A 12316-nucleotide genomic window follows, 5' to 3' on the forward strand; every position below is an offset into this window, starting at 1 on the left:
TCAATTTCGAAATAGCCTTGAGTGATAGAGTAGTGTCCACACACATCAAGTGGTATCTCAATCATAGTGTGTAAGACTGTGAAGAATCCAAACAACAAGAAGGAGAATCAGCATCAAAGGAAGGAGAGAAAGAGATCCAGGTTCAGATCTTGATTATGTTCTGCTACAGAAAGGAATCAAGGGCTAGAGATCTTAACGGAAGGAGTCATTATATTCCCCTGCACCCAATGTAAGGTTTCCTGAACTTTATTTGTGTTTATTTCATTGTTTTAGAATTCATATTAGGATGTTAATGAAACATACTTGGTAGTAAATCTAGATCCTGGTAAAATATTTCCAACAATAATGAGTCTCTCCATGAGTCTTGGGAGAGGTTCAAGGATTTAATCAGAAAGTGCCCTCATCATGGTATCAAAAAGTGGATGCTGGTTCAGAACTTCTACAACAGGCTGGTTTGAAACACAAGAACTCTTATAGATGCTGCAGCTGGTGGAGCATTTATGAGGAAGAGTGCGAATGAGGCTTATGATCTGTTGGAGGAGATGGCCCTAAACAATCAACAATGGCCAACTGAAAGAAGTCAAACCAAGAAGGTAGCTGGTGTGCTAGAGGTGGATGCCATTACAAAGCTGACAACATAGGTAGAGGCCCTAACAAAGCTGGTTGCAGTGCAAGCCAAACAAGCTCAAGTGGTCTGTGAGTTATGTGGAGCTAATCATCACTTTTCTCAGTGCCAGTAAGATGTGAATGATTTGCCAATGGATGAAGCAAAAGCCATTGGAAATTATTCTCAAAACAACAACTATGGGTTTAATCAAGGAGGAAACCGAAGAAACAGCGGGTTCTATTAACAGAGAAATAAGAACCAGTCACAGAACCAACAATAGACTCAGCAACAAAACTCTAGTGGAAATTCTGGTTTGCAAACAGATTTATTGTTACAATTTATGAGAGAAACTAGATCTTTCATTAAAGATTTGCAGACTTAAATGGGGCAACTAGCAACTCAGGTAGCAACCCGTCCTCAAGGAAATTTGCCTAGTACAACTGAAGTTAATCCTAAAGAAAACTACAAGGCAATTACCCTACGGAGCGGTAAGAAATATGATGGGCCCGAGATGATGCAACCAGTGGATGAAGAGATTAAAGATCAATCAACACCAACTCCAACATCAACAGAAAAGAAGGCTACTGATAGCCCTGCACCACAACAACAGTCTCCACCAGTTAGTATTGATCATCATGTGAAGATTCCTTACCCTCAGAGACTCCGAAAGACCAATCTAGACAAGCAGTTCACAAAATTTATAGAGGTCTTTAAAAGACTACACATCAACATTCCTTTTGCTGAAGCTTTAGAGCAAATACCTAGTTATGTGAAGTTCATGAAGGAGATTTTGTCCAATAAGAGAAAAATGGAGGACTATGAAACAGTGGCACTAACTGAAGAGTGTAGCGTCATTCTGCAAAAGAAACTCCCTCCCAAACTCAGAGATCCAGGGAGTTTCACTATTCCTTATACCATTGGGAGAATTGAAGGAATAAATGGGCTACGTGACTTGGGAGCCAGCATTAACTTGATGCCTCTGTCTGTCTTTAAAAGACTGCAATTGGGAGAAGCAAAGCCAACCACGGTAACTCTACAATTGGCGGATCGATCACTAGCTCATCCTAGAGGAGTCATTGAGGATGTGTTAGTCAAGGTTGACAAGTTCATCTTTCCAGCTAATTTTATTGTTCTGGATATGGAAGAAGATAACAACGTCCCAATCATTCTTGGGAGACCATTCTTGGCAACTGGCCAAGCTTTGATCGATGTTCAGAAAGGTGAATTAAAGCTGCGAGTACAAGGTGAAGAGGTAGTTTTCAATGTGCTAAAGGCGATGACTTACCCAAAGGCAAGTGATAACTATTTCTTTGTTGATCTGATTGATACAATTGTGAGTGAGAAAAAGTTGATAGATGATCCTCTAGAACTGAGTTTAATTGAAGATGATTTGACGGAGTAAGAGGGAAAAGAAGTAATGGGTTAAGTTAAATGGCTTGATTCCTATGGGCCATTAAACAGAAAGTACTATGAAGAGCTGGGAGTAGTACCAAAAGAGCTTGTGCCATCTACTGAAAAACCCCCAGAGCTTGAGTGAAAGGTGCTTCCTAGTCATCTGCGATATGAGTTCTTGGGTGAGGATAAGAAGCTTCCAGTTATAGTGTCAGCCTCACTTTCTGATGTGGAGACGGATAGATTGCTTAGGGTACTTCGGGTGCACAGCAAGGCCATTGCTTGGACACTAGGTGATGTCAAGGGAATCAGTCCCTCAACTGTAATGCACCGAATTCTGATGGAAGAAAATGCTAAGCCAACAATTGATGCACAACGTAAACTCAATCCACCTATGAAGGAAGTTGTCAGAAAGGAAGTGGTCAAGTGGTTGGATGCTGGAGTGGCCTATCCCATCTCAGATAGTAAATGGGTTAGCCCGGTGCAAGTAGTTCCAAAGAAAGGGGGAATGGCAGTAATCAAGAATGAAAAGAATGAGTTGATTCCCGCAAGAACAGTTACTGGTTGGAGGATTTGTATTGATTATAGAAAACTCAACAAAGCAACCCGGAAAGATCATTTTCCCTTGCCCTTCATTGATCAGATGCTAGATAGATTGGCGGGGCAAGAATATTACTGTTTTCTTGATGGTTACTCTGGATATCATCAAATAGCCATAACACCGAAGGATCAGGAAAAGACTACTTTCACATGTCCTTATGGTACTTTTGCTTTTAGAAGAATGCCATTCGGCTTGTGTAACGCTCCTGCTACATTTCAAAGGTGTATGATGGCTATATTTTCGGACTTAAATGAATCTTGCATTGAGATCTTTATGGATGATTTCTCGGTCTTTGGTTCTTCATTCTATCATTGCTTAGAGAATTTGGAGAAGGTGCTAATCAGATGTGAAAAGTCAAACCTGGTTCTAAACTGGGAGAAGTGTCACTTTATGGTAACAGAAGGGATAGTTCTGGGACACAAAATTTCAAAAGCAGGGATTGAGGTGGACAAAGCTAAAGTGTCAACAATAGAGAATTTTCCACCTCCAGTTTCTATAAAAGGAGTAAGGAGTTTCTTGGGACATGCTAGTTTCTACCGAAGGTTTATTAAGGACTTCTCAAAGATCTCTAAACCATTGTCCAGTTTACTTGTTAATGGCGTTCCTTTTGAGTTTGGAGATGAATGTTTGAAGGCATTCCAAGTTCTTAAAGAGAAATTAATTTCAGCACCAATAGTCACCTCACCAAATTGGGAGTTGCCCTTCGAACTAATGTGTGATGCAAGTGACTGTGCAATCGGAGCGGTTTTAGGTCAAAGGGTTGACAGGGTGTTTCACACGATCTACTATGCTAGAAGAACCCTAAATGATGCTCAACTGAATTATGCTACTACGGAGAAAGAGATGCTGGCAATTGTGTTTGCTTGTGATAAGTTCCGACCCTATCTAATTGGGAATAAGGTTGTTGTCTACACATATCATTCAGCAATTAAATACCTTATGACCAAGAAGGATGCAAAACCAAGATTGATTCGGTGGGTACTTCTACTTCAGGAGTTTGACATAGAGATAAAAGACAAAAAGGGCACTGAAAATCTGGTAGCAGATCATCTGTCAAGACTAGAGTTGGAAGAGAGCCAGAATACGAAAGATGTACAAATAAATGAGCAATTTGCTGATGAACAACTCTTTAGTGTGAGGGAAAACCTGATGGTACCGTGGTATGCTGATTATGTCAACTTCTTGGCTGCAAAAATAACTCCTCCTGAGCTTTCTCGTCAACAATTGAAGAAGTTCTTTTCTGAGGTGAAACATTATTATTGGGAAGAGCCAATCCTCTACAAGCACTGTGCTGATCAGATAATTAGAAGATGTGTGCCTGAAGAGGAGATGTACTCTATTCTAAATCATTGCCATGCTTTACCATGTGGGGGACATTTCAGTGGGACAAGAACTGCTGCTAAGGTGTTGCAAAGTGGATTCTTTTGGCCAACACTTTTTAAAGATGCTAGTGTTGGGTTTTATGCCCTAAATAAAACTCATTTCAATATAATCAGATTTGCTTATTAATATAGATCAAAAATAACATTTAATGTTGCATGGTTCACATGATTTATTTCATGATTATATGTACATAATGTATAAATTCATCTGAAACCCTTTTCAAATACTTGATCTTGTTTATTGTGCCGTCAACACATTGGAAAGTAAACATGACTATGTGAATAAAGTTTCCTAGATTTATCAGACACAGGGTTTTACTGATATGATAATCTACAACAGAGTTTACTTGCATTTGGAGTATGAAGTGCTATGTTCTTTCCAGAGCATTGGTTAAAGTAAAGCTCAGGTTGGATGCATGGAGTATGAATCGGAAGGGACCGATATTGAACTTTGACTTAGATTTATTAAACTTACCGTAATATCTATTCAAGTCAATATCGCCTAGTTGATCCTAGATCAAACGATCTTAATCCTGATATGATTAGGCTCAATCTTGAAAGGCTATTCGTGTTCTTTGATTTGTTAGTTAAGCCTACTTTTAGGTCAGGGTGATACGTACATTTTGGGAACACGGTAGTGCAATTGAGTGGGAGCGCTATCATAAACATGGAATCTATAGCTTCTATCTGGCGAATAGTAAGCAAAGGATGATCTCCTTCGAGTTTGACCAAACGAACATAAATGGTGGAGTACTCATTTCACATAAGCTGAAATATCATTTATACGGGGTCAAGTGTTTTAAGGAATAAATACATTGTAGGGTGTAACGGTAATTTAATCCCTTTACAGTGTAGATCATTCATATAGAGGATCATTGATCACATTAGGATTATAACAATGGATAACTAATGATGTGTCTATATGGTGGAACATATAGAGCATTCTATATACTGAGAGTGCAATTCTAAGTTCTATGCGTGGATTCAACGAAGAATTAATAAGTTAGTGAATTTTAGTGCTAAATTCTTGATCTACTTATTGGAAGCTCGGTTATATAGACCCATGGTCCCCCCACTAGTTGAGATAATATTGCTTGTAAGACTCATGTAATTGGTTTTGATTACTCAATTATAATTCTCAAATTAGACTATGTCTATTTGTGAATTTTTCACTAAGTAAGGGCGAAATTGTAAAGAAAGAGTTTATAGGGGCATATTTGTTAATTATGATACTTTGTATGGTTCAATTAATAAATATGATAAATGACAATATTATTTAATAATTATTTATAGTTATTAAATAGTTAGAATTGGCATTTAAATGGTTGAATTAGAAAATTGGCGTTTTTGAGAAAATCAGATGCAGAAAAGGTAAACCTGCAAAATTGCAAAAAGTGAGGCCCAAATCCACTAGTATAGGGCCTGCCACTTTTGTAGGAAATTTAAACTGATATTTTCATTATTTTAATGCCAAATAATTCAAACCTAACCCTAGTGGAATGCTATAAATAGATAGAGAAGGCTTCAGGAAAAACACACATTTCTTCTGACACTTTCTGAATCAGAAAAATCTAAGCCTTCTCTCTCCCTATCTTTGGCCGAACCCACTCTCTCTTTCTTCCCTCTCAAATTTCGAAATCCTTAGTGTATGAGTAGTGCCCACACACAGCAAGTGATACCTCAATCATAGTGAGGAAGATCGTGAAGAAAGACATTCAGCAAAAGGAGTTTCAGCATCAAAGATTCAGAGAAAGAGATCTAGGTTCAGATATTGATAATGCTCTGCTACAGAAAGGAATCAAGGGCTAGATATCTGAACGGAAGGAGTCATATTATTCCGCTGCACCCAATGTAAGGTTTCTTAAACTTTATATGTGTTTAATTTATCGTTTTAGAAAGTTCTTATTTAGGATGTGAATAAACATACTTGTGAGTAGATCTAAGATCCTGGTAAAAATAATTTCCAACAACTGGCCTCAGAGCCATGGTAATTGATTTACTTGCAAGAAATTTGGACTTTAAAACGATTGTTTGTATGTTCTTTGGATGGTATCATGTTGTATTGAGTGTTATTTGATGATTGATTGATGTTTGTAAAATTTTCGTGAAAAATAATTGCGATTTTATCTCTGGAATTATTTTTATTGGATAGTATGGAAAAAATTAAGCAAGTTAGCCTTTTACAGAACTTAATTTGGATTTTATTTGAATTAGTTATGATTTTTTGAAGATTTGAAAAAATCGAGGAAATTTGTCTTGATATTTTCCTGCGATCGCAAATCTGTCCGTACAGTTTCGAATTTTTTTGTTTTTCTTCAATTTTTCATGCTTTTTCATGGAATTAACTTCCAATTTTTTGTATAGTTTTGTATTTATACTATTACTATTCCTAATTCAATTCTAATTATCATTTTGAATTAATTTAATATTTTTTAAATTTAATTCAAGATATTAGTGTAATTTGAATTTGAATAGAATTAGTATCTATCTTCTTGCTTAAAAATCTATCTTATTTTTAAATTTGATTATATCTTTTTTTAAATTTAAGGTCAGATTTTATAAGATATTTATAAAATCTTTTAAGATATTTTTAAGATATCTTATCTTTTAAGATATTTTTAATTATATCTTATCTTTTAAGATTTTTTTAAATTAAATCTTTTTAGATATTTTGACCTTATTTAAATTTAAAATAAGATATTTATAATCATGTAATTTTAAATAGATGTAAGATATTTTGCTAACTTTTAAATTTTGTTATTTTATTTATTTAAATTAAATTTAAAATCTGAAAAGATATTTCATTTATCTTTTCTAATTTTTATTTAATTTTTATTTTTAAAATAACATTTAATTTTTAAAAGTAGTTAGCAAATTTTGAAATGATATTTAGGTTGGTTGAAACCTAATTTTTCAAAAAGTAGGTTTAATTTTAAATATTTTTTTTTAAATTTCGAAATTTAAATTTTATTTCCGAAATTAAATTTTTTTTTAAAATTTATTTTATTTTTCGAATATTAAATTTTTTTTATTATTTTTCGAAATTATTTATTTAAAATTAATTAAATCCTACTTCCAACTATCCAGCTAACCTTGTTGCAGGAGTATGTGGTTTTAGTTTGTATGTAAGTTTTTAAAACCTATTATTACTTGATTGCAAATAGCCATGGTTACCTTTTGCCAGATCTAATGATCTGATGGCTCCCTTGGTCAAGATAATAATTTGTAATAGGTATATTTACAATCTTCTTTCATCTGTGTATGACCTAGCAACATGATAGGACCCATCCAAAGTGTGCCTGTGTGAGCCTATGTGTTTAATTTGATTATAGATGCATATAGGTTGTTGTTGCTAAATAAAATGTCATAGTTTTTTGATAGATTTTATTTAGGCCCATTTAGTTTTTGGGCTTAGTCTATTAATAACAGTTGTTCATTTTAAGGTTAAATTCCTCTCTTTTGGGCCTTGTGTGAGAGTTGGGAGCCATAGAAGTGGGTACGACATACTGAACCCAGCACCCCCTCACATGAACCACCCCAATTGTGAAGGCCCATTTGCCTGATTTGAATGACTGTACTAGGTTAATTACACTAGTTTAACCTAATTAAAATTGATTAGCAACATAATTAATTTCCTTTATTTTGAAATTAATTTAAGAAAAATATAGTTTAAGGAATTTTATATTCTAAGCTAAACTATATGTATTTTCTTGTATTTAATTAAATATAGAATTATAACCATCTAGATTCTTTCTGGAACTTAATTTAAATTTTTCATTAAATATTCTTATTTAAGTTGATATTTAGTTATCTACAACTAACCAACTTAAATCTGAATATCTTTTGAATTTCCAATTTCAAAATTAAGTTGAGAAATTTTAGGCATTGGTTATTAAGATTCTTTAGATATTTTTTAAGTTAATATCTTTTCGAATATTAACTTAAAATGGAATATTTTCAAATTAAGTGGTTACAACTTAATTTTTTGATATTTAATTAAATTTAAATTTGAAAAATATTTAGGTTCTAGATTTTTTTTCTAGTACAACTTAAATTAGATATTTTTTCAAATTTTGTGGAAAAGATACTTAGTCAAATAAGATATTTTCTAGATAGTTATTTCTAGACTACTTATTATTTCTAATATTAAATAAGAAAATATTATTCATTGTGAAATTAATTATTTAAATAATTAATTTTGGTACAATTTATTTTAATTATATTTTTTCCTAGTATTAAACTAGAGATTAATAATTAAGCCTTCTCTACACTTAATTATTTATTTCTTGAATTTAATACATTTAATTAATTTGAAAATTAAATATCTAAGTTGATTTTTATCATCATACTTAAATATTTCTTTTTCATGACATTTAATTAAATAGAAAATTATTTTTAGTTGAAATTTATTTTTTCAACTAAATTTAAATAATTTTCAAAATATATTTTTTCTTTATTTTATTAATCAATTTTCGAAATTGCATTTCTTAAATGCTGGAATTTCGAATTTTATTTGAAAAATAGATTAAGTTGTAAATTAATTATTTATTTTAATTAATTCTTGGATCAACTTAAATCAATGATTTTTTCATTTATTGATTAATTGAAAATAAATTGAATTAAAGTATATTATTAGAAATTGAATTAATTAGTCAAAGGAAAATCTAGATAGATGATATTTTTGCTTGAAGTATTTTTCTAGTGTATTTAATTAAATAGAAAATTAATATTTAAGTTGATTTTCATCATCATACTTAAATATTTGAAATTTTTCTTATATATTTAATTAAATAGGAAAAATATATTTTTTGTTGTAAATTAATTTTATTAATTAATTTTGGGCCAACATTAAATTAGAATAATTTTTCCAGGATTTATTCTTTATTTTAATATGCATTTTTTCAAAAATTGTATTCTTAAATACTTTAATTTTTCGAAATAAAATATATATTTATAGAAAATTAAATTTGAGTTGTAAATTAATTTATATTAATTTTGTAACAACTTAAATTGAATATTTTTCTAAATATTTATTGGAAATTATTACTAAGATGGAAATAATTCATGTTATTTTCATATCCATCTAAGTAAAATTTATAAATATTAAATTAAAATTTATATTTAGAATTTTTCATTCTAAATTGGAAATTTTAATTAAATAAATATATATTTAAAATAAATAGAATAAATAAAGAGAATAAAAGAAAATACAACTCTTTTTTTAAATAATGACCTTATTATCAAGAGACATTCGATCTCCATTGTGGGTTTTACACCGCGTTTGTTTTAGTGAGTAATCCTCAGGAACGTTCATTAGCAATTTCGCACCGTTTAACCTCGCATGATAAGTAGTTTGTAAGTGTTTTGTATGGTATGGATCACCCTAATGGTGGCGACCATACTTGACTTGCAAATTATGAAACAATGGTGGAAGCTCATAAGATAGAATTGCCTTGACTCTCGCCTAAACGGGACAACGATGAATTCCAATCTTGATCGAATAAAAGGTTGCTAGAATGTTTAACATTTTAGACGAGCTGACAACTCTATTCAATGAATGGTAGCTTTGACTCTCGCCTAAACGGAACACTGATATCAGTTTGTTGAAAACCTTGGAAATTATTTAGGATTGTAAGTTTTAGTATTTTCACTTGTCATTCCTACTTGCTATATGTTTATAATTTCTGAATTATGTATGAATTTATATTGAACCATGTTATTTTCTGTTATTAAGTTGTAGTTTAATTTCGAATCTTCATTGTTGGTCTAACTTGGCTTGTTTATCTAATGAGATAAATCCCTAGTGGATTTTCACCATTAGACATACATAATAGTGTTAGAGCTCGAAAGATAAACATTGTATATGCGACATCTAGCTGTTCATCAATTGATGACACCTTAGACTAGTATTTTTACGATATGAAACAAGAAGATTGTATAAATAAGATTACTTTGACTTTCGCTAATCGAAGCATCGTTGGATTCTTATTTTAAACGAAATTATCCTAATTCCTCTTAGCTTATTCATTTCGAATTAGCTTAATAGCATATCATTGGATGAATGGTCTATAAATCATTTCATGTCATTCTATATTTTCTCTTAAGAAATTAAATGACGCATATGATTATAATCCCGAAATTCTATTCCCAATTGATATAAATCCTCAATCTTAGAAATCTCCTACTTGTATGGGCAAATCTGACTTAGAGTTTGTATTAGTAGTGCTGGTCCAAGATAGAATTACTCATAATATTTGGTATAAATTTAAGTCTTTGACTTTAATTTTAGATTCCAAATAGAAATTTTCTTATATTTCTAATTCCAGAATACAATACAGTTACACTTTCTCAAGTGTTTAAAGTCCATCTTCTATTAATGGATTAAAACTGTATGGAATATGAGTTAGGTATTCTGTGACTAGGATCCACTTGCAGTATTCTAAGAACTCTTTGATGTAACTAAACCTATGTCATCAATAGACACTACCATTTTTTAATCTATGGCATTTGTATCTTGTTCATAATGGATTTGACAAGATCAATCTCTGCAAAGAGTTAATATGCCTATATCCACTGAAAGTAGTTCATCTCATTCGTAGATGGATGTACATTCAGGGGTGGATATGAGTTTTTCGTTGTATTCTCAAAACGATAACTCTAGATTATACCTTTTAGCAAAGAAATTTGAAATGTTTGAAAAATTTCATTAATTTCTATCAATGGTTAAAACCATTAAGGTAAGTCGTTAAAGATCTTGCGAACTGATAGGGGTGGAGAAATAGTTAGTAGATATGCAGTTCAAAGATCATTAAATTGATTTTTGAATTATATCCAAACTTACCTCCCCAGAAATTTTGAGTTGCATATTGATGATTAGTTACTAGTCGTTGCCTAAATCCTTCTATGGTAATACAATTTCAGAATGATGTAATGGTTGTATACTTAATGTAAATCATTACTAGATTCATGGATGACCTAATCAAAATCTTAAGAAAAGCTAGAACTGTTAACCATGGTTTGTTAGCTATTCTAAGTGATTAGGGGTGGACCATCCCATTGTCAATAGATAAGAAAGTGTTTGTTCAAACAAATACTACTTTTCTAAGATAATGACTAAGTCTGAAAACAAGTAGCAAATAAAGGAGATATTTAATTCTTGATTCCAAAAGTGTTCTATCATCTTATTTAACATATGATGATCCCACTGCCTCTGTTGTCTTGTCACAACCGAAGAGATCAATACCATTAAGTTTTCTTAGACATAATTCACGGTGCCTTGTCGTAGTGGGAGAGTTTCTAGGAACTCACCTTCTTATGACTTGGGAGACACTAGTGATTAAAATCCATTGTGAGTTTAAACAAGTAGTTGATTGTCAAGATAAGAAACTAAGAAGAAAGCCAATAGAACTATGGTTTAATCCATTCACATGGAGTAACCTTAAGTTTTCTATTACAAGGATATAAAAGGAAATTTACGTTTATAAGTCTATTCAATGGACTTAACAAAACTTCCTGTTCCTAGTATTATAGGTTTGAGTTTATCTAAACCTATGGCTTGTGGTATACCTGGTAATTACTTACTCTAATGCAAGCAACTTACTTTAGTAAGATGCTGAAGCATTTTCTTTCTAATGGCAATCTATAGAAGCTTCACAACTTCTTAGGCATAGATTTTATCTAAGGAAAAGTCTCAACTATTCCAGAAAAGATAAAGCCATGAAAGAATTTCTTATATCAACAGTGAGAGGTCTTAGATATGCTTTTGTATGCCTTAGACCAGACACCTGCTGTTGAGTGGGAGTAATGAGTAGGTATCAGATTAATCCAGGAGAAGAACATTGGAAGAAAATCAAGTAAATCCTAAGATTAAGAAGAGGAACTATATGTTAGTCTATAAGAGTGTGTTTAAAACTCTTAGACTACACCATATCAGATTTCGAAATTTGCCTTTGTGCTAGTAAATCTTTCTGATAAGATGGTGGTTACTACGGGGGTGGAATAGTGATTTTGGAGAAGTGTAAAAACCTATCCGAAGTCTCTAGGTCTACCGAGAGAGACCGAATGTTAAAGTTGCAGGAAAGGTACTTATTCAGTCTAAGGAAAGTTCTATACATCTTTGGCACCATTCCAAATTGCCTTAAACTACTAGTGTTAATTTCCTGATTAACCAAAAGTAGTTGCCAAAGATATAGAATCCAGTATCCCAAGAGAGTAGACATATAGAGAGGAATTTCACATTATCAATGATTTTGTGATTAAAGGAAGAGTAATAGTGGAGAAAAGGTTGTGTTTAATTCAACCTTTCAGATCCTATTACGAGGAGTTTACTACTAC

At 32.0% G+C, this 12316-nt stretch overlaps 1 pseudogene; it reads right to left on the reverse strand.

Annotated features, from left to right (window-relative positions):
- Positions 1-299: 299 nt before the first annotated feature.
- LOC115711796 (small nucleolar RNA R71) lies at positions 300-412 on the reverse strand (annotated as a pseudogene).
- Positions 413-12316: the final 11904 nt, after the last annotated feature.

This window comes from Cannabis sativa, chromosome 3 (genome assembly GCF_029168945.1).
Source record: "Cannabis sativa cultivar Pink pepper isolate KNU-18-1 chromosome 3, ASM2916894v1, whole genome shotgun sequence".
In the NCBI taxonomy this organism is placed as follows: Eukaryota; Viridiplantae; Streptophyta; class Magnoliopsida; order Rosales; family Cannabaceae; genus Cannabis; species Cannabis sativa.